Below are 22,448 nucleotides of genomic sequence, written 5' to 3' on the forward strand. Positions count from 1 at the left end.
TGCTCAACAATCCCTATTAGAAACAGTTGCTATTTAGATGAAAAAGCAGTGAAGTATAGGAAATGCCAACATTAGAATCAATATATAACTTCAAGAGTCTTTTTATGTATATACATGGTTATATTTTGGTAAATTGTTTCATGTGGGGTATGCCCAGCCCCTGCCCTGGAGGGATCTCTGCTGAGATAAGAGATTTTGCAATCACCTAGCAGGACTCCCTGGAAAGGCAACCACTTCTATGGTCACGGTGAAAAGACAGACCCACAATCCTTTAGGAGACCCTATGCAGATCCTTTGTAACCCATTGGCCTTCACCCATCCCCTGTAACCCTATAAAAGCTAGTCCTCTGCCCCTGTGAGAGAGAGCTCTCATCCCTGGCTTTCTCCTTCGGAGGGGACCAACCATAAAGCTACCTTCATGCGGAACAGCTACATGAGCCTCTTGTCTCTCTCTCTGGTCTGGCCTGGAGGCTGCCCTGCAGAGCTGAGCTGGAATCACGAGCTGACAATCACTAAAGAGCTGACAGCTTCTGCAAGGGCCCTCCTGCCAGCAGCTGAGGGAAGACACCGGGCCTCGGGAAGGCGATTCCTTTCGGGACCATCTCTCCAGACCAGTCAACTCTTCCTGGGTCAGAGCCACTGACCCCATCACCAGCTGTAATAGTTTCACATCTGCTTTTTTTCACAAAGTCTGTTTTCCCAGTGAACAATGAGATATATGAAGTTCACCTATTCTGTAGATCCTTTGTATTTTATTTTCTCCCAGATGTTGAGTGGAAGATCTGCAGCTTAGTTATGCTGAAATATTTAAATCCAGCTCAAAAACTAAAAAAAAAAAAAAAAAAAAATCGAGATAATCTTTTTGTCTGTGGTCCTTTATCCACAATGTCATATGAGCAAAATTTATGTACATCAATTTAGCAGCAATCTCTAATCTTTTCCCCACCTAACTTACTTGGAAACTAAAGCTACCAAAATTTTCTGGTGTTATTAGAAATGCATTCGGGTCCATCAGTGCAAGATAATAGATTCATTACTACCTAATAACTACTTACATCATTTAGGCACTTATTTACCAATTAGGTTGTTTGTAGTTTAGAGAACAGCACCTTCCAAGAATCTTTAAAAGTCCTAAGTTCTCCTCTGAGTAGATAAATTCCAGCCATGTCCCAGAACTATTCTTTCCTGTTGGATTGGATGAGGCACAAGTAGTCTGACTCTCCAGGTCCCATGCTTCTCTGTCTTTCCAAAGAGTGACAGCTTTAACTTGAGGGCAGTGGCTGTATCCATTTACACTACTGTTAAATCTGTGCCTTTAGTCATTCTTTGGGGCCATTCCAAGCATGTATTTGAAATTCTTCCAACTGAAGAGGGAATTGAATCCTTCTCTTTACTTTCAGGTTGAGCACTCTGGTCAGTAGGCTATTATAAAAGGGCTGTGTGCCTTAGCATTTTAAAACAGTGGTCCCCAGCATCTTCCTGTGAGGGCCAAGTGCATGCAACATGCAATAGTCATACTCTGGGAATGAGCTTCATGGGAATCCCCACACCTAGTTTTTGACTCCAGAAGCATTTGTGCAGCCTGCATGCTCCTCACACTGTAACGACTCTGTACATATGAAGTCTAATTCTTCAAGGAATTTGAGTGTAGAGATGCCAAGTGTATTCAGACTTTCAGGTTAATGGATAGCTAGACGGGATTCCAGAAGGGAAATTAGCTTCTGCCTGAGAGCCTCGATATGTAATTATGTCGTTTCCTGGCTCATCGGAAACAAAGTAAGCTCAAAAACACGCACTCTCTGGGTCCCAAACTTGAGACATTTCAGTCTTATTTTCAGATCAGTTTTTCTCGGGAGAAACTCTCTGCTACCCTCTTGTGATAATCTAGAGGAAGAGACATCAAAAGCAAACATTTTCGGTTTACATGGGAGTCAAGGGTTAAAATTCATTCCGTATTTGGACTTACAAAACGTGGAGAGTGTGATGTAACATTTCAGGAGAGAAGAGTAAACAGCACGGTGTGGTGGAACAAAGTAGTTGTCCACTTTTGTATATTGAGATTGTGTGCTCAAATATGCTGGATACATACTTGCTTTGTTATTGGGTTTGTGGGGGTTTTTTTCTGTGAGGTAATTTGCAAGGGTGAAAAAGGAGCCCAGTATTTCTCTCTGTGTGATGAGAACATTATAAATAATAGTAGTAGCAGGGCTACTTGATGACCTTTATGGTTACGTTGGACAGCACTTATTCTGGACATATATACAGTACGTATCTGTATCCAGATAAAACTGCCTTTTTTGAGTGGATGATGGATTTGGGCATATTCAAAAGGAGGAGAAGAAGGTTCCCTGTGGATTTTTGCTGTGCTGCGGATGTAAGAACAGATCTGCCTGATATCTGATGGAGAAATCATACCAGTGTTTGAACAGTAGTGCTTTCAGATGCAAATCCGGCATTCTAGTTGGAGATATAACAGCCAGCAGGAGACGACATGAAGACACTTGTCTGTGAAAGTCCCCCTGGTGGCACAGGACTAGCCTAAAACCATTCCTGAGTTCTGGGGCACAGCAATCCACTGACAAGATGTGATAGAGTACAGGCAACAACTGAGACTGAGGCAAAGGACTGTTTTCCACAGGGTGAGGGTAGGAAGTGAGGTTTGCTACAAAAAATAGTTGTTTCCATAGATGCTCCACTTTCCTGAATTAATACTATGCTATTCTAGCTCATAGGACAATTATTTGCTTTACACACAGTTTCAGCGTATGTCTACTGTAAACCACATGGAAAAATCTGAATTAGTAGCTTGAATGGGCTGCTGCAGCTAGATGGTTTCAGGCTTCTCAGCCAGTTATTTAAAATGAGCATGGGGATTTCCAATCAAGCATTGGAGATAGTGGGACAGCTCTAAACAAGTCTGGGTTTCCATTAAATATGATTACTAGAAACTGCAAAGTCACTTGGACTGAAGTTTAAGAAAACAAACAGAGGCCTGCAAGAGACAACTGGTATAGAAAATTTTAACCCTACTGAGTTTTTCAACTGAATAAATGACTGACAGTAGCATCTTGAAAAGGTAGTGCTACCTTTATATGCCTGTTTTTCAGTTCACAGTAGTCAATAAAATGAATTGGAAAAGGACTTTTTAAGCCCATTGGTGATGCAAATGGAAAAAAAGACAGTTTGTTTTGTTCCATGTCTTGTCTTTGAATTGCTGTATTCAACATTCTTGTTCCTGAAAGTCTTGTTCAGTAGAAAGTCTGTGAAAAGCAGAAACAAGCCTTAAAAGATGAGGTAAGTTTTCTCAGACTAACTCCGAATACCTCAGCAACAATCAGGATCTTATCTTTATATATTGTTGAAACATCCTGGATGAAAACCTACTGCATTTACTGGAAAAATGAAGAGAAGTCGGGTGTTTTGTGAATGTGCCAGAAGTAGAAATTCAAATTCCTGCCAATGAGAATTAATGAGTTATCTTTTTCCTCTTTCCCCAGAATGTAGAGTCTGGCTTAGGATGTGTGAAATTTAAAGGAATGGGAGGGCAGGAGGTCTTGAAATTTTAAGTACGTTAGTGTCATGTACTTTATCTTCAATAGGCTGAAATGCCTAGATTTAAGTTATACACCACGAATAGTTTTATTACTGGTTGAAACTTGAGTGTGTATTTGGTGAATGAATAAGGTAATTAATCAATTAGAAATTAATCATAAATTCACAATAGAAGATGATATAGTGTGAATGTATGATGTAATGTATAAAAGGCTGGCCGTATTATTTAAAGAAAATTGCAGCTTTGATTCTTTGGATGCTTAGGCTCAGTGGTTTGATGAAATTTAGTGCAGTATTTCCTGTCTGCCACACTGAATAAAAGAATCTGTGGCAAGGCCAGTGTTGTGTTGTGTTGTGTTGCACAGTGCACTTAGGCGATGCTGAGGCAGTCTGACTTGGAGGCATTAGAAGCACATCCTGGATTAGTGAACTGAGAGCACCAAGCAATCATTCCTAAGTGTGGGGTGCCAGGAGCTGGGAACGCTGTGGCTGACAGTGCCAGTTAATGACCATTAAGTAGGGAGGAGGCAGACTCTGCAAGGAACTGCCCAAAGAATATATGTCATTAGAGCTGCTCCTGGGCATACTCTCAAGTATTGTCCGTGCCTCAGGGGATTGTGGGCATTCCGGCAGCCACTGTTCCAACCCTAAAGTTGTAACAGCAAGCCTCTCCTGGAGGCAGAACTTTGTCATGGTATAGCCTGAGCAGTTAAGCACTCACCCAACCCACTCCCGGTGGAATGGGAAGAAGACTCAAAAGTAGAACTTGGAGGTTGAGGTAAGGAAAGTTTAGTAATTGAAACGTAAATTGAAAAGTAAAATGTAAAATATATGAATGATAGCAAATTTTAAAAGGGAAGAAACAAAACTCAGGGAAAAACAATTGATGCACAATAGTTACTCACCCCGCATTGAGCAGTGCCAGACCCACTCCTTGCACCCTGATCAGCACTGCTTCCAGGTAATTCCCCAGTTTATGTACTGAGTATGGTGTTCTATGGTAGGGAATATCCCTCTGTCCAGTTCAGGTCACCTGTTCTGGCTGTGCTCCCTCCCAGCTTTTTTTGTGTACCTTTTCACTGGCAGAGCATGACAAAAAAAAAAAAAGTCATTGAACTAGGACAAACATTAGTTGGCAGAAATCAAAACATTAGTGTGTTACCAAGATGATTCTCATACAGAATCCAAAACACAGCATGGTATCACCTACAGAGAAGAAACTAACTGTATCCCAGACAAAACCAGAACAAAAAAGTTCTGTTTTCTTCACATTGCTTCCCTGAAAGAAAACAATTGTGGCCAGCTGGTGACGTAGGGAGTGTTTACATAGGGTGTAGGTCCCACACAAGGTTGCACTTGTGCCACTTAGCAGTATGATGGTTTTTTCTCTGATGACGTATTTATAGAGGTTTGCAGATCATGTCTTTTTCTAAAAGGGTAGCTTTTCTGATTTAGCTGTAAAGTCTTTAGAGATGAGAAACACACGCTCCAAAATACCACCATCATACTAGGATGTTTTACCTATGGAAATACTCCACTGTGTATTCAATATTTAAATATACTTCTTGATTGATACACATTGTTCCGTGACAACAGATTCCAGGAGAAAATGTCCTCCAGACGAGGCTAGGTGGCGCAGTAGGTCAATGCATTGAACTTTTTCAGCTGTTTTAAGGTCCACAAATTCCTGTAAATTTCCACAGCCTCATATGTTTATTGACATATTGATGCATTGATCAATGTGGAAGAATCTCATTACCTTTTGTGGCTTTTCTGAGTCATTATTTTTCATAATCATCCAAGTAAAAGTCCACATAGAAGAAGCTTCCAAGGTACTTTCTGGACTAAACAACGTAAATACTTTCCTAATTTTTTGTACCTTGCCTTCCAAGCAGAAGTGTAGTTGAGGGCAGAGTCTGGCTGCTTCTAATTTGGGAAAATTAGAGTTTATTTCAATCTTACTGCCCTCTTGAATACCGCAGGAGTGTGTTTATAGATGTTTTGTATACCAATAAACCACTGTCTCCAAATACCTACCAAACATTAAAGAAATCTTCAGTGTCAGCTGTTTCCTCTATGGAAGAAGAAAGATTTTTGAAAATACATTATTAGTGTGCCCTCTACTTCTGTCTACAAAAAAGAAAGCAGAGTCTAGTAGTGAAAACTTTCTGTTTTGCTTAGAAAACCTCAGGAGAACTACCCAGACAGTTTTGTGAAGCTACTTAGTAAGCATTAAGTGGAATATTTTTTGGTTGCCAAATTAGGTTGTAGCAAACTGCCAGTTTCTCAGATAGAGAATATTGTTTACGTAAGAAGTCCAAGATAAGTGTCCATTTCATGCATTGTTATTTGCAGAAGATAACTAAGTCATGATTAGTGAGTTATTTATATTATTTAGCAGAGATCAGGAGAAGAGTTATTAATATTTGAGCAGTAGTATGTGGCATTTTAAATAACCCTATTATCAAAAAGGTTGAGGGTAACAGTTGGATGGTTAATGTACTGAGCATTTAGCATCTGCTCCTGTGAGGTGTCAAGTGCCTTTGCAAGGCTCTGAGTGCACTCAAATTACGTTAAAATAATGACAGAACTCACTTCCTTACAGGAGATTCTCAGCCATTGGCAGAATAAAGCTATTATCATGCAAGCAGTAATGGATAGAAGGAAAAAGCCATTTCCTTCTTTCAATTTTTTTTTTGTGTGTGTATTTAGCTTTCTGCTCCGTAAATGGCTTGTGGAAGTTACCAATGCTCTGTAAACACCAATGTGAAAGCTGAGTGCCTGCAAGAAAAGTATCTTCTGTCTGCTCTGAGACATAGGGTAAGCACAAAAGCTGAAGATAACAGAGGGAAACTGAAGAGAGCAAGAGGCCATGAAAACCTTTGTGTGGTAGATTTAAGCCCTGCACTGCAATCTGTTTCTAGCACAGTGCAGCTCCAGACATCTCTGTGCAATGTGGCCACTCCTTTGCATGTGGACACATTGGTGGGAGTTCTCTGCTGCCAGTCTCTGCCCCGAGATAGAAATGCAATTGCTGAACAACGTAGCTGCACAAATTTCAGGAATCACAGCACACAGCTGACCAGCATTTACAGCTCATATTCCTGACTTGTTCCAGGATAATCTGCTTGTCCTGTCATGGGATGGAGGAAGGTGCTGGTTTAGACCCACTTTGTGAGGGCTCCTACTCCTAAAATAGCAAGCGCTGTGCCAGCTGCTTGTGATATTTTCGATTGCTACAAGACTGTTTTTGGAAGGTTTAGACCAGAAGGAAAGTGACAGCTGTATTCCACAGGAAAGCAACATCAAATGAAAGAACCTGAACAGATTTAAAGAAGTGTGAAGCAAGGTGATGCTGCTTTAGAACAGCAAATACCTTCTATTTAAGTATGTTTATTGAGGCAGTGTCCACACATTTCATACAGTGCAATCATAAGAGACACATGCAGAAATGTGCAGGAGGAAATACTCTGGAGTTTGAATGACACCCTGTTGAAAGAGCCAACAATAGGTGAGTGTTTAAATTATTGTGGAAGCTCTCTCCTGGAGCTTCAATCTCTTCTATGCCAAGTCCTACACCCATATTGGACAAAATAAATGTAAATTCCAAACAGATGTGGAAATTTGAAGTAAAATACAGCTGATGATTATATGCAGAAAGGGGAGCACAAAGAAACAATATTTTTTATGTGATAAGTAGTGATAGCAGGATTATATAATACTCAGCTATAGTTGAAATTTCAACCACTTTATGATACTGAGTGTGAAGTTGCTCTGGGGAAGCAAACAGACTACATGCATTTCTCAAGCTATTGAAGTATAGCGGCCGTTCTAAGTCTACGTCATGTCACCAGGGCTGGGGTGGAACAGGCTGCTGAGTATTGTCAGCTCCTCTCTTGGGAGAAAGTAAGCCAGCAAGAGTTTCTGAAGCTGGCACTGTGAGACAATGCTAGGACCCAGCTTCGCCCCAAACCACAGATAGAATTGTGGGTCTTCTGGGGAGCTACTGTCATCTTTGTAGAATGATGTTCTTGCTCTACTCAGATCTCAGAGGGATATGGTGTCTTGTGGTTCCTAGCCCTCTGGTTTAAGGGTCAGCTAGGGTGTCCATGCTTGGGTTAGTCCATGAAAGGCCTTGAAAGACAAGGAAGGGAAGTCAGAGATGCGGTACTGAAAGAAAGATAACCAGTCAAAATGAAAGATAACGATAAAACACTGGCAATAACATACTGAGCAGGTCAATCTGGAAAAGGCCAGGGAGGAAAGTTTCTTAGGGACTGACATGAGACACAGCAGTCTTTTTAGAAGAGTTTTAGCAAGCTATGTAGGTAGAAGAGTCTAAGCTGTAGAAATGTTATGTGATAACAATGCTCAGAATTTAGCTCTAACCTGCCAGTAAAGACATGGGAGGGTGTAGTCAATGATAATTCCTAGGTTATTGACTTGAAAGACTAAGTGGCATTCGCATTCACTCAGAAAAGGAGAGTGAGGGCCATGTAGTGGATTTATGAGAAGGTTAAAAGTGCCGTCAATTTACCAGGAAATGCTTTAAGATTGGGAAAAAATTGTGAGTAATATGGAGAAGTAAATACCAATTAAAAGAACTGGATAAATTTTTAGTATGTCTGAGTGTCTTCTGCTGAATGGGCCACACAGCAAGCTTGTTTTTACAGATTGAGTATATATGCCTTAGCTCACTCTGTATCTCTGCTAGGAATTATCCCTCATATTCTGTGGTACATGGTAGTATCAAGACTATACCAGGGAACACATGGTTTCTGAGAGTTTCCTACCATGGTTTATAACTCAAAACTTACCTGTTAAACCCATGGACATCATTGAAACACCAAGGCTTACTCACTGATGACACAATCATATGTCATGCCCTTCTTTCACTTGCCCTCACCATCCTTCTCTTCTTCTTTGCTACACTGTGTCATCTTCTGATCAATGAGGACAATTCTTTGTGTATCATTACTCATCCACTGCTTCACTATCAACTTCTGTCTTCTGTCCCAGACACTGAATATTCTACTAATTACCAGCTTACAGCTTTACATGTATAATAACTTGCTCTTATTCTTAGCAGTGACAGAAAAGAAATTAAGAATTCCTCTCAAATTCATGTCAATTCCTTTTTACACTATTGCAAGTGATAGGTTTTGTATAAAAAATAATTTTTTTCCTTACTTATTCTTGTGAGTCATTATCCAAGGATAAAAAATGAAAACTTCATTTCATCAGTCTACATAAAAGGAAAGTATTCCTTCAGCAAATTTGTGTTATCTACTGTTTCTGACCATAATGCCACCTCATCTGCTTTCTCACCAATTCTGTTCACTCTGAAAGTTTTCTGAAGGAAGCATAAATCCTACATGGTAATACATGAATACCAGCTTGATGGTACCAGTTTTTCTGTTTTGACCTCACTGAATGTCATCTTGTAGCAATACCAAACATCCTATGTGGGCAGAGAAAGGGAATGGTGAGAGACAAGTTATTTCTTTCTTGTGTGGTTAGCAGGCATTATTAATCCTTTGGGCATCTAGTGGATGTTTAGATATACTTTGAAGACTCTGTGGTTGGACTGGGTTTGGTTAATTTTGACTCATGGGAAGACATCAAAGGATTATGATAACTCTGTTGTGGTTGCCCAGAGCTGCACGTTTTCTTTGTGGTAATGTGCAGTAATGAAATGCCTTGAGATTTGCCCAGTGGCTTACCTCATGATGGATGTCTCACCTTGTAGCAGTGAAAATGAAGTGCAGTTGTGTGAATGTTGGGTAAGGAGGAAACCGTGGATGAGAGACAGGAGAAAACAAAGATGTTACAAGACCAGCAAACAGTGACAGCAACATCTAGGGTATTCGAACTAACAATTGAAAGGAGATACATTATATTCAGAAATTTTTCGATCTTCTGGATTATATTCAGACATCAAAATCTAATGGGTTAAAACCTCTTAAATTTCACTGCTTTGTGTGATCTGAGCTGCACAGATATATGATTTGTATTTCGGCTATCATTTTCTTCACCTGTCACAATCACCACTCGCAATGTAAGGATATAAAAAGATCTTGTCTGTGTTGCTTTTCCTGTGTCATTTGAATCTCCGTCCGGTTAGCAAAGTGTGAGTGGACCATTAGGTTGTTATTACTACCATGGGTACTCGGGCCTTCCAAATCCATTGGGACTAAAAGGTGAGTGGATCCTTTGAACAGCCCTGTGATGGTGTAATAGTTCCATTAGTATGTGGTGTTTCCATCACCAGTCAAAGACTTTTTTGAGATACCTTTCTGTCAAAATCTCCTGAAAATGTGGACTGTAGAATTCCATTATTTTTACACTGATCTCATCATTTTACATATAGAAGCATGTGCTACTACTTCTCTCTGTTTGGATTCTTCCTCTTTCTTTACTGTTCTGTCACTGTATCACTGAATTTCTAGTGAGTTCCTTGTCCATTTGGCCCCATGCCCTTTTCAAACTTGTTGTAGGACACTTTTGCCTCCTTTTGTTCATCTAAACCTGCTTAAGTTTAGAGTACGAAGGAATTCAGCTCACCCAAGTGATTTGAGGCTGTTCTCTGCTTACTTTTGTTTTCACTTGCCACACCCCTAATTTTATGTCATCCAAAAAAAACATATTTATTTTCAAGTTTAAATTCTTTCTGAAAATGTGAGATAGCATGTAGTAATGGAAAACCAGTGAAAGCAGTTTGGTGCAATCTTTTTTGAAATTATAAAAATGTTTTCTCTGCATCTGCAGAAAACATTCAGCAGACATCTTCTAACATAGCATATATGCCTAACCATTGTAACAGCCTCTTAATAAATGGTATGTTTACAAAGTGTTTCTGTATCATTTTCTAGATGAGCGCCCCTTACTTCATTACCTTCTAGGGGGTTATATTAGTGAACTGATTCATAGGTATATTCTTTGTTATTTGAGGTTTCAGTAATTCCAGAGTCATTGATCTCTTTCGTACAGGTCTTTCCCACTGTTCCTACCAGTTACAGGGTGGTTTTACATTTCAGTTTCCTGGAGTTGCTGCTTTAGCATGTGAGCAATTAAGCATTTTCTTTGTATCATTTGCCACATAGATTCAGTTTCTCTCTTAAATACAGTGTTTTAGCTTGCATAGTACTTGATTCCTTTTGCCCATTCTTCATATCTCTGCCTTTTCCAGTGCTTACCAAAGGTATCAGGTGCTACCAGCAGTTTGGACCAGAAGGACTTTCAAGAAGCACACTGAAACAATGCAGCTGTGTTTGCATTTTATGGAAGACTTTTGGAACATTATAAAGCACAGGGAAGTCAGGTTCTGCCTGGAATTATAATCTCAAGCATAAACAAAAAATGCCTGCAGTCAAACCTTATCAACAATAGCCTAATTGTACTGTATGAGATTAGTGATGCTACACTGAAAGAAACACTTTCTTTTTTTCTTTGTAGTACACATACACACAGATGCAATGAGAAGGCAAGCAGAGTTTTCCAGTGATCATATTGTGCTTTGACACATAGTCAACTTGCTAACTTCTTATAGAGAAGATCAGCTTTCTTCAAGAGAAATACAAACCTATATAGAGAGCATCCCGATTGTGCGTCTCAAATAAGACATTAATTTGAACTTTAATAACCACAGCTCTGTCTCCACAAATCACAACTGCAAGCATTTAAGAATCACAGGCTGAAGTGGGAAGCATTGGATTGGTTTATTTCCTAGAGTAGAGTTGAAGGAAGTTTAATGGGTCACCTGCAAGTCTTCTGAGAAATTAGGATGTTATGGCCTGCCAGAAATGATTGAATTTTTATCTGCAGTTAAACTCCCAAGCACAAATGTTATGTCCCACCTTTATCAGTGTGTGCATGTGTGAGTAGAGGATGCTACAGGATATGACTGTTTCTCAATTGAAAACATTAAGTCAGGGATTTTGCATGACATTTGTGTACACTGCAGACTCATCACAAGATGTCCAGTCTCAGCAGGATTCCTTTCCATTTGACCAAGATGTTTGGCAGTTGTATCCAGGTCTGCAACAGGGACAGTGCAGGCTTTCTATGCTTTTTAGATAAGAAAAATGCAATGCAGTGAAATCACACAAGAATAAAGAACAAGCAGGAATGGATCCCTTGCCCTCTGCAATAACATTTCCTCAGTAACTCTCATACTTTGTGTGGAGGCTGGTGGGCAACTTTGCACTTTCACAGAGGATCTTTGACTACCTAGTTCAGCGTCCACATAAATTTGTACACATGAAATTGCAGTTTCATATATAGGGCAGCAGTAGGCAGAAGCTTCCACAATTTTTCATTACAGGCTCCAGTCACAGGCAGATGGGAAAGCCAGAAGTAGAAAGACCATGTGCAGAAGTGAAAGGCACATCTGCTGTCATCTCTCTTGAGCACAAGAAATTATTTCAGCTTCTCTCTACATACTCAGATCATTGCTGGGTCAGTGGATAGTTGGGGTGGAACAGGCTGCCCAAGTTCTCAAAGTTGCATGTGGCATAGACTTAGTTTTGTCCTGTGTTTAATTGGTCCCATCTTGATGCTTGGAAAATGGCTTTGAAAACGTTGATTTTTGTAAAGATTGTTTCTCTTCATTGTGGTACCTGGATCTCTCTTTTTGGAGCACTTAGAGGAGAAGTGCCTGTAATTGTTAGAACTTGTGTGTCAGATCTGAGGTTGCAGTAAGGCAAAGTCTTCTCACAGCCCCTTTCTGATGGCAGCTTTATAATTACTGATCTTACTTTTCTTTCTAAGTATGCTGTGCAGTCACAAAGATGCAGGATTTCTTGCTATAAACAGTTGTGAGATTACACCATTGCCATTTCTTCCGAGACTGAGCTAAGAATGGAGGATTTTTCAGCATGAGTCAATGCCTTTGTTTGAGAAATACAGCCTGCCTTTTGAAGTCCCCCTTATTGCAAACACAGGCTGTCTTTAAAACAGCAAATCTCAAGACCATAAACCTTAACTGACATGCCTGTGATGTGCTTTTGTTTAATTAGTCACAAAATCCTTCTGCTAGCCTCTCACCCCACTTGCCATTGGTAGCAGAGATTTATGATGTTCCGAACCGCTTAAAATCTGTTTTAAAAAGTGGGCCTGAGATTTTTATAGAAAAAGGAAAGTCTTTTGGGCCTTAGACACTACACTAGCAGGAGTGTATTTCCTGTTTTTACACTAGTACTCATAAGCCAGCCATAAGTGGGCACTCCTGAAGGGCAGCATGTGGTCACTCAGGTAGGAGACTCAGAACTAGTAAATAGGACTTTAATGAGTGAAATGGAAACATACTGCCACCAAGAATTTTTTTTTTCTTTCCTTTTCCTTCTTTTTTTTTTTCTGAAAGAAATAGAAAGAGCATATAGGAAATTTTTCATTTATTAAAAAAAGCAAAATGTAGGCTAATTTCTAAATTATATTGACAGCATTTTTTTTTTTAAATGCTTTCTGTAAAAAATTGATTTGAATTTTATTTCTAATTTTAGAGTATTAGGTAGACATTATTGCTATTTAACATATAAGACCTACCTGTTATGGAGAGCCATTCAATTTCCACATCCTGGTGTAAAAATACGCGTAAGGCTCTCCTGTGTATTTTCCAGTTTTTTCTAGAAACATGAGTTTCCTTTGTATCTTCATTCTAAAAGCACTACATTCACACTTTTTTGGGGGTTCGGTCGTACAGCTTTCTTTGGTCGTCAGCATTACTAACACTTTCCATTTCCCTAGGTCTTAATAAATACGTATATAAAATACATAAAAAATAATAAAATAATGCAACTTAGTATGCAGTGTAAATCTATCTGTGATGTAATTATGGTCTTCATTAATCAAATAATTCTATTCTTTAATGTATCTTATAACCTATTTTGAATGCTCACTACTATGCACAATTCCTTCCTGATATTTAAATAAGCAAATATGGTCTAATTTACATCATCCTTTTGCTGGTATTTTGATTTCCTTCTCACTGCCTTTGTTTTCTTATGGACAGAGGGAGTAATTGGGGTTATATATAAGGACTGACTGGTTTTGGATTTGCTTCAGCTCTGATTAGGAAATATGGCTTGTCTCTCTTACATGATCCCAAGCAAGTTGCTTTCCCCTTTCAGTTTAACCTTTGTGGATAAGACATTTTTTGTAACGTAGTCCTTACCCACAAAATCTCTATATTTAGGTCAGTGGGGCCTGTTTCTTGGAAAATAACATTGATGTCACATCTGGAAAGCATTGATGGTAGGTTTTATGGCAACACCTGACATTTAGTTTCCAGCTGATAAATGTCTCTGGAAGCTCTGTTTTGTCAGCATTCCTTCACTGGCCATCTGTATTAGGAACATGAAGACTCAAGTTCTTCTCAGCATGAGAAATGTTTATTTTGTCCTGATAAATAGCCTCCAGCTTATTATTATTAGAAATTTAAAAGTTAATTTTCTATTTGTACCTGAGAACCTGTGCTACTTTTGATCAACCAGGATTAAGAAATGTTCTAAATGTCAGACTTTATCCATTTGGTTTTTTGCCATTGAAGCCACTGAAAAAGAGATCAAATTACTTAGTACAGGTTACAAAGAAAGTTATTGATTGATCTGAAGTCCTCACAATTTACCTTTTCCTGGGCCTCTTCTCTGACCAGCAGTCAAGTTCTCTCTCGCATGTAGTAAGACAGGTTTATTTGGAAAGGAATGTCGTCATTAAGCTCTGAATGTTTAAGTCTTTTGCAGTACTAGAATAAAGAATAATGGCTTTTATACCAGAGGTTAATTTGTTTTGGCGACATAGCAGAAATGCACATTCCAGCAGCTTAACCGTATCACAGGGATAAACTCGTTGATGGAGCTACTTTGCTGTAGCCTTGCCAATTCATTCTTGATATAATGAGCATTCATTAACTGGAGCTGCCCAGACTGTGTCATAGTTCTGGTTTTTCTCAAGATGTTAGGTGAAGGAGGTGGCCTTCCTTACTTATCAGTATAATTGGAAAAAAGATTGTGGCACACCTTTAAATGGCTTCAAACTTTCTGTGGAACTGCAAAATCATTCTGATCTTCTGAAGAGAGAACAGGGAGAAGCCCAATCCAAATGAATTATTATTATTTAAATTTATTTAGTTTCATAAATAAATGTATTTAGTTTATTTAGTTTCAAAGGTTTTTTAAAAACCAATTGCAACACTCGGGGCATCTAAATAATTTTGTGAAAATAAAGTTTGCACACATACTCTGACAAAATAGGTTTTCACAGTCACTCCGATAGTGCTCTTGTATCTCTCACTTTCCACTGATTTCAAGGAACTAGAACACTCTTCAAGAGTAAGACACAAGGCTCAAGCAGAGGACAGAGTCAAAGAAACTCAGGGGCAGCAGTATAGATCCTAATACTTCCTAATCCTGTCTTCTGCTTTTTTTTGTAAGACGGTCTATTGGAAAAGTCTGAATTGAAGGAAAATAAATATGAGAAAATTTTCCAAAGCAAAAAAGCCACATTGTGGCTTAATTGAAATTGGAGTTGTCAGCAAGTGAGATTTATGCTTTGCATTCTAGTAAGAAAGCATTGAGAGGCGAGGAGGCCTGAAAAATGTACAAGGACTGGAAGCAGGAGGGCACTCAGTGGTAGGTAAGAGTAGAGAAAATAGCTCCAAAGAAAGAGCCATTCAAATTTGAAGAGATTAAGAATGCTTGTAATTCCAAAATTAAAAATAGAAATCTAGATGTTTTCTGACCCAAAAGCCAGATCTTGTTGCTTGCATCTGAAGGCAGCTGGAAAGGCAGTATTCAAATGCCTGTCAATAAGTGTTGAAAAAAGGAGACTTAAAACATAATCTCATCTTCCCTCATAACATTTCTTTACAAGACCATTTTCTTTACAGAATAGATTTGTGTTTACCTCCTGAGCACATCCCTTTTCCCCTGAATACATTTCTTCTAATACAGCCTTATTTTTAGCAATGTTTTTTTTCTTTTGCTGCTGAAGTGAAGCACAAACACTACTTTTAAAAAGGAGTAATAACTACCTAAACTACCCATGTTTTTCCTTTTTCTTTTTTGAATGCTGAAACAATTTATTTGCATTTGTTCTTGAGATTGTCATCTGACCAGATATAGGTACTTGCTAAGTGTTGCTGCTGTCAACATTCAGAAACAGAGACAATGGCTTGGCTAAAATCCAGCTGTCATTAGAAAACTCTTTCTAAAAAGAGCTCTGTGGGATTTTAATTCCATCTGTCCTTCATCATGACTTCAAACAACCAGTATTTCTAAAAGCCAACTAAGTTCCTTTTAGGTCAGTCATGATCCCTAGGGACAAAAGTAAAAAAGAAAAGCTTTAGCTGACAGCTTTATCAATGATATATGAGGGAAAACAGAATTCAGTGTTGTTTTTTATAGCTGCATTAGTTATGCATTGCTGGCAATTAAATGTCATTTTTAGCAGTAAAATAAAGGAACATAGCTATGGGTGATTTCTTCTCCCTTGAAAAGCTTTCCCATACTGATGAACTGCAAACTGCACAGTGAAAAGAAGAGAGCTGGTAGAAGAAATGCATGAGACAGAATGCATGGGACAGGACAGGGTGAGACAGGATGGGATGGTGTGGGATGGAATGGAATGGGCTGAGATGGTCAGAATCCTAGTGGGATCTTAACAGAGTTAAAACACTGCTTCATACCAGGAACAGATCTCTTTACAGGTAGTTAGAAAATGATAATGGAGTAAGATAGTAAAACTTCCAGTGGTTTCCCTGGGAAAGATGCAAAAGTATCCTTTGAGAAAAGACTGTATTAGGGGTGTGTAGCTTCTTCAGGACCTGGGAGCAGTGTGCTGGTACCATACATACACAGCCAAGAACTGGGGTAGAACAAGGGGGATCTCCACATGCGTTTTTGTGTAAGGTTGGTGGGTTCCCTGACATTGGCTCTGAGTTATTAGCTAGTCTATAGATAGGACATCCATCACTTTCAGAGGGCCTTACTTGAATGTCAGTATGCCAGCCACGCTTCAGATATTCAGAAGCTCAGCCCATGTGCAGTGAAGCAATACTACTTCAAATAGCCAGTCTACTGATATTCTCTGAAGATGGTATATTTTGAATTGAAGAATATTGAATAGGATGTAATATACAAAGCAGAACAAGGGAATATGACCTAGAAGATACAACAGCTTAGTTCTGGTACAAAGCTAGGCTGCAAGTAATAGTGAGTAGCTTTTTACTTTTGCAGTTAGTATGATGCCTCGTCATTTAGCTTTGGCATCTGGAAGCAAAAGATTTCTGGTCCACAAACACAAGAATGCTCTTAATTGTGTCAAATTTATTTAGTGTTGAAGAAAATGATCCTTTTCTTGGTCTTTTGTTCAAAGCTGTAGTTGCCCTACTTGAGGATTGAGGTAGTGTCAACAGTCTAAAAGCTGTGAATGAGAGAAAATGTGACACAGTCTTTTGGGCACAGCCAGCTAGTGGTTTATGCTTTAGACTGGGCTTTCACAGGGGGATAATATTTCAATTTAAGCTTTCAATTTAAAATTACAGTATTGTTCTGTCTCAGGATTGATTGAGCATTTGAAGTAAGTATTATATAGTAGCCTTCAAAAAAAGAAACAAACCCAAACCGCAATCTGATAAATGCGGGGGAGCTTCACTAGATTTTCCCAAGAAGATCAGAGAGAGAAGGGAAGGAATGGCTATAGCTATGGGACCCACTGAAATCCTTCAGCTGTTTTTTGGCTAATCATGACTGACTTTGAAGGGATTAGTTCAGTGCAGGAATATAATATTTTTCCCTATCTGTTCAGGGAAGGTGGAGTTCAGGCTTATAACATAGGTTCAAAAGTTTCCTTGAAATCCCTGGGTGATGTTTTGAGATTTAAGGACTTTTGAAGATCCTTGTCTTTCTATTGCCTCCAATTTTATACAGTCCTTATCCATTGATGCCCATCTAAAATACAGAAGCATTCCCATATAAATGGGAGGTGCTTATGCCATCAGTGAGGATGTTACAGTATCACATAATTTTGTCCCCTTTGCTTCAGCAGGATATTTTATGGATTGAGTTACTACTTAACACACACATGGTTTTTTTGTAAGCTTTCAATAGTTCCACAGTTCTGTTCCACATTGAAGGAATAGCCATGTGAATTATTTCTGAGATCTGACTTTTCCTGAACAGAACTGCAGAGTGCTGTACCAGCCTGGCTATATCAATGAAGATAAAAAAAAGTTGTTCTGTGTTGAACTGTGCCTTTGCTTTTGGGATGATGTCTCAGAAATGCTTTCTGTCTTCTCACATAATGTTTCTAGAAATGGAGTCCATACTTGTGATATTCTGCCTGGAAGAAAACCACATATTCAAAATCATGACTGCCATCCCCAAGCAAGTATTGGGAGAATGAAGAACTGCCTGCTGTAGGACATGACTGGGTTCATGAACATCTAAGGAACATAAAGGTACACAATCCATGATTACTTCCTTGAGTCCTGAGGAAGTTTCTAAGCCATCAACCATCACATTTGAGAAGTCATGGCAGTCTAGTCAAACACCCACTGATAGGATAATGAGCTATTTTCAAAAAGGGAAACAAGGAACACCCAGGGAACTACAGGCCAGTCAGTCTCATCTCAGTGCTTGGTAAGATCATGGAGGAGATTCTCCTGAAAACTGTGCTAAGGTACATGGAAAAGAAAGAGATGATTGTTGACAACCCGCGTGGCTTCAGTAAGGGCAAACTGTGCCCGACAAATTTGGTTACCTTCTATGATGGGTTTGCAGCAGTGGTGGACAAGGGCAGGGTAACAGACATTCCTCTACCTGGATTTGTGCAAAGCATTTGACACTGTCTGGCACAACATCTCTGTCTCTAAACTCTAAAGACATGGATTTGATGGATTTTTAACCACTTGGTGGTTAAAAAATTGGCTAGATAGTAACACTCAAAGACTTGCAGTCAACAGCTCAATATCTAAGTGGAGACCACTGGTGTCCCTCAGGATCAGTGTTGGGACACTATTTAACCTCTTTGCCAGTGACATGGACAATGGGATGCACCCTCAGCAAGTTCACTGATGACACTGAGCTCTGTGGTGTGGTCACTACACTGGAGGGAAGGGATTCCATCCAAAGGGACCTGGACAGTCTCAAGAGGTGGGTCTGTACAAAGTTCAGCACAGCCAAGTGCCAGGTCCTGCACCTGAGTTGTCACAATCCCAAACAGAAGTACAGTCTGGGTGGAGAATGGATTGACATTAGTCCTGGGGAGAAAGATCAGGAGGTGTTTGTGGACAAAAACCTCAATACGACTCAGCCATGTGCAACTTGCAGACCAGAAAGCCAATTGTATCCTGAGTTGTATCCAGAGCAGTGTAGCCTGCAGGTTGAGGCAGGTGATTCTCTCCCTCTACTCCGCTCTGGTGGGACCCACCTGGAGCACTGCATCCAGTTCTGGGGTCTACAGCATAAAGAAGGCCATGGACTTGCTCTGGCAAGTCCAGAGGAGGCCACAAAGATGATCAGGGGGCTGGAGCACCTCTCCTGTGAGGAAAGGCTGAGACCATTGGGGTTGTTCATCCTGGGGAAGCGAAGGCTCACATGAGACCTTACAGCACCTTCCAGTACCAAACCATGCCTACCAAAGGGGTCACAAGAGAGCTGGAGAGGGTCTTTTTGCAAGAGAGTGTAGTGACAGGACAAGGAGCAATGGTTTTAAACTGAAGGAGGGGAGGTTTACATTAGGTATTAGAAAGAAATTCTGTAATGTGAGCATGGTGAGGAACTGCAACAGATTGCCAAGAGAAGCTGTGGACTTCACAACCCTTGAGGTGCTCAAGACCAGGCTGGATGGGTCTCTGAATAATCTAGCCTAGTGGAAGGTTCCCTCTCCATGCCAGAAATGTTGAAAAAAGTTCATCTTTAAGGTTCCTTCCAACTCAGGCCATTCTATGATTCTCTGTTTCTATGATTCTATGATCTAAATTGAACACCAATAGCTTGCCATGCAGTTTACCTTCAAAAAATCCTAAGATTTCAGCTTATGATTTTACTTGCTGGGCTAAACACCAGTTCTGTGTCTCTATTTTCCAGACTTTCGAGAATCCATTTTTCACTTCCATGACTAACATTAATGCTACTCCTTACACCGCCTGAATTTCTCTCTAAATGTTTGATGAGAGAAGGAGGGCTTTTAATTTGCCAAATGGTAGTTTCATAATGCAAAGTTTAGAGATAAATACCACTTCCATCTTTCAAACATCTGAAGTATAATTAGACAAATCTTTAGTACTTCTGAGCACTCCATTCTAGGATGACAGCCCTGATCCCATGTTAGAGCACAACTAATGCAAGCCTCTACATACTGCCTTTGAAAAGTGGAAGAGGTTGGAAGAAACATCAAATAATGATACTTATCTCTTGGAGCACTTTTTGGCTGTAGATAAACAGAAGTTCTCCAAGTATTGTTGCAGCATACTGAACTACAGATGATAAGCACAGGTTCCTCCTCCTTTTTCTTACTACTCTGGCATTAACATTAACATTAACTAACATTTGCCAGGAAATTGGTCACTCTGAGGAATCAAAGCTCCTCCTTGTTGGATGCAAGATGGTCTTATTTAAAGGAGTTTCTTCTTTTTAGAAAAGGTTGGAGCTCATAATGCCTCACTCCAGGCAGACACACAGGACAGAGACTGTTTTGTCTTCTCTCGAATTTTGCTTTACATCCTGGCAGAGGATAGGAGGGAAAACACAGACCAGCTAATACTAGGAATGCTAGCCTGAATACAGATTTTGGAAGAGGTATAATTAGAACCACGTCCTCCTACATGGTATGTAGGCAACTACATAGCTTTTATCCCTACAGACTTCTCTGTATGCCAGGAAATGCCTAGGGGCAGCTGAAGGCTTCTGACAACTCCTGCAGAGAGAACGCATTTCATGGCTCCTCCAACGCCTGTCAGCTACTAACACAGGTTTCACTTCCTTGTCCTCATGTTCTCCATAAACCATATTTCTTGCTTTTTTCTACACAGGAGGTAAAGATAAAAGGGTTGATTCTCAGACACTCAAAGATCCTTTTCTTATAGACTTTGAGAAGTAAGACAGCATCAAGCTACATGGTGAAAATAAAAGTTAACCCTGAAATATTTCCATGTGTTATTATTATTGGTATTAGTTCATTATCTATTATTTTAGAAGTAAATATGTGCATTACAGCAGTTTCCAGCACTAGTTTTCAACTCTACTTGATTCCTGATCTATTTCTGACTCCTGCTTTTTCTCCCAAATGGAATGTCCTTCAGCATCACTGCCTTGTCCCCACTTGAACATTAAATTTAGCACTTTCGGCCATAACCAAGAGAATCAGAGCATGCTTAGAACACCAGCAACTCCCAGCAAATCCTGTCTTGCCCTTAAACATCTTCAGACAGCTTCAAAAGTTTCAGAGAATGAAACAGTTCTTCAAAATTGCTTCAGTTTGATTAGAACATTCCTCCCTCCAAAGGGAAGGATGAAGCTTCAGGTGTCCCAAACATACAGAATTGTTCTCAAGCAAGATTGTCAAAGCTGTAACATAGGAAAGCTAGGACAAGCTTTGCCTGCAAGACATCTAGAGCTTTGCAATACATCTTCTTTGTTCTGGGAAAATTCAGACATATAGGTTATTGCTCTTTTAGGAGAAATTCAGAACCACCCATAAAACCATGGGTATTTTCTGCTGTGCAAAAACCTCACAAAATACAGTTAGTATTTTTAATGTGGTGTAGCCACCCTATAGGAACATCTTCATTTGCTTTTAGGACAACTAGGATTTTATACAAGTTTGTTCTGCATCTGGACTAACAGCAGACTGAGTTACAGGGTTCAAGTAACATCACCTTTAGAAAAAGAAAAATAATTTTCTGAAAACCTTAAAGTAATAATTTGCTTAGAAATTCCAAGACAACGCAAGTGAAAGTAATGAGTAAGTGAGTGTTCTAAGAGAGAACAGATCTTGTGGGAAGGTCTCCTGGGAAAGAATTGTTCCAGGCACTGAAAGCAAATACTGTTTTAATGTTTAAAAACATGTTTTATTTCCTTTGGTCTGGCTTCCCTCTAGAAAAAGTTCCAGTGCAACTGAGTGGTAAGGAAAAGAAACTGACTGTCTTGGAGCAGTTTTATTAGGCTTTGTACAGCAAATATGTACTGGACCATGGAAGTGCACAAGTAAGATCTCACTTGTGCAACAGAGATGAAAATACTTTCTATCCACCTACTCTTACAGCGATTTCAAAGTCATCCACCACTGCAGTAGGAAGTAGCTTTCCCATTTTCTGTATATACAGACAGCCTAAAATAATCAGAAGGTGGTGTTTGAAATTAAAGCCCCTACGTGTCTGCATTCTGGTTCTACTTTGTGCACGTAGTTTCTACCAATTTGTTCCTTTAGAGCAGCCAAAATGCTAAACTCGGCATCCTCACCAAACCCATTACTTTGATTATAATGCAGCACTACCTGTGTTTCATCCTCATAAATCTGTGTGTTTCTCTTACCCCTCTTCAACCCTTTGGAACTCATTGCATGCATAGCTAGAACTACCTAGCACTCCTAGCAGTGGTCAGCTCTGATCTCTATCCATAATGAAAATTTCAGTGTGCTAGTATGGAAAACAACAAGGATTTCAGGAAAAGCCATTGAACGTGTCAGACCACAATAGGGAGATTCAACTCTTCTCCAGGAGAGCTGGAAAGATGCCAGGGAGAAATTATTAAAAAACCCAGGTCCTTTGATCAGGCTTTCCACCTGAGTGCTGCTGGGCAATTTTGCACAAACAGTATATGAGGTCAGGCACCTGTCAAGCCTGCAAAAGGGCTTCAGCTATAACTCTGGATGCTATTAGATGTCTATATAAAGGACCA

This window comes from Corvus kubaryi, unplaced genomic scaffold, assembly GCF_017639235.1.
Source record: "Corvus kubaryi isolate FWS band 111438036 unplaced genomic scaffold, C.kubaryi_AGA036_p1.0 37308, whole genome shotgun sequence".
Classification (NCBI taxonomy): domain Eukaryota; kingdom Metazoa; phylum Chordata; class Aves; order Passeriformes; family Corvidae; genus Corvus; species Corvus kubaryi.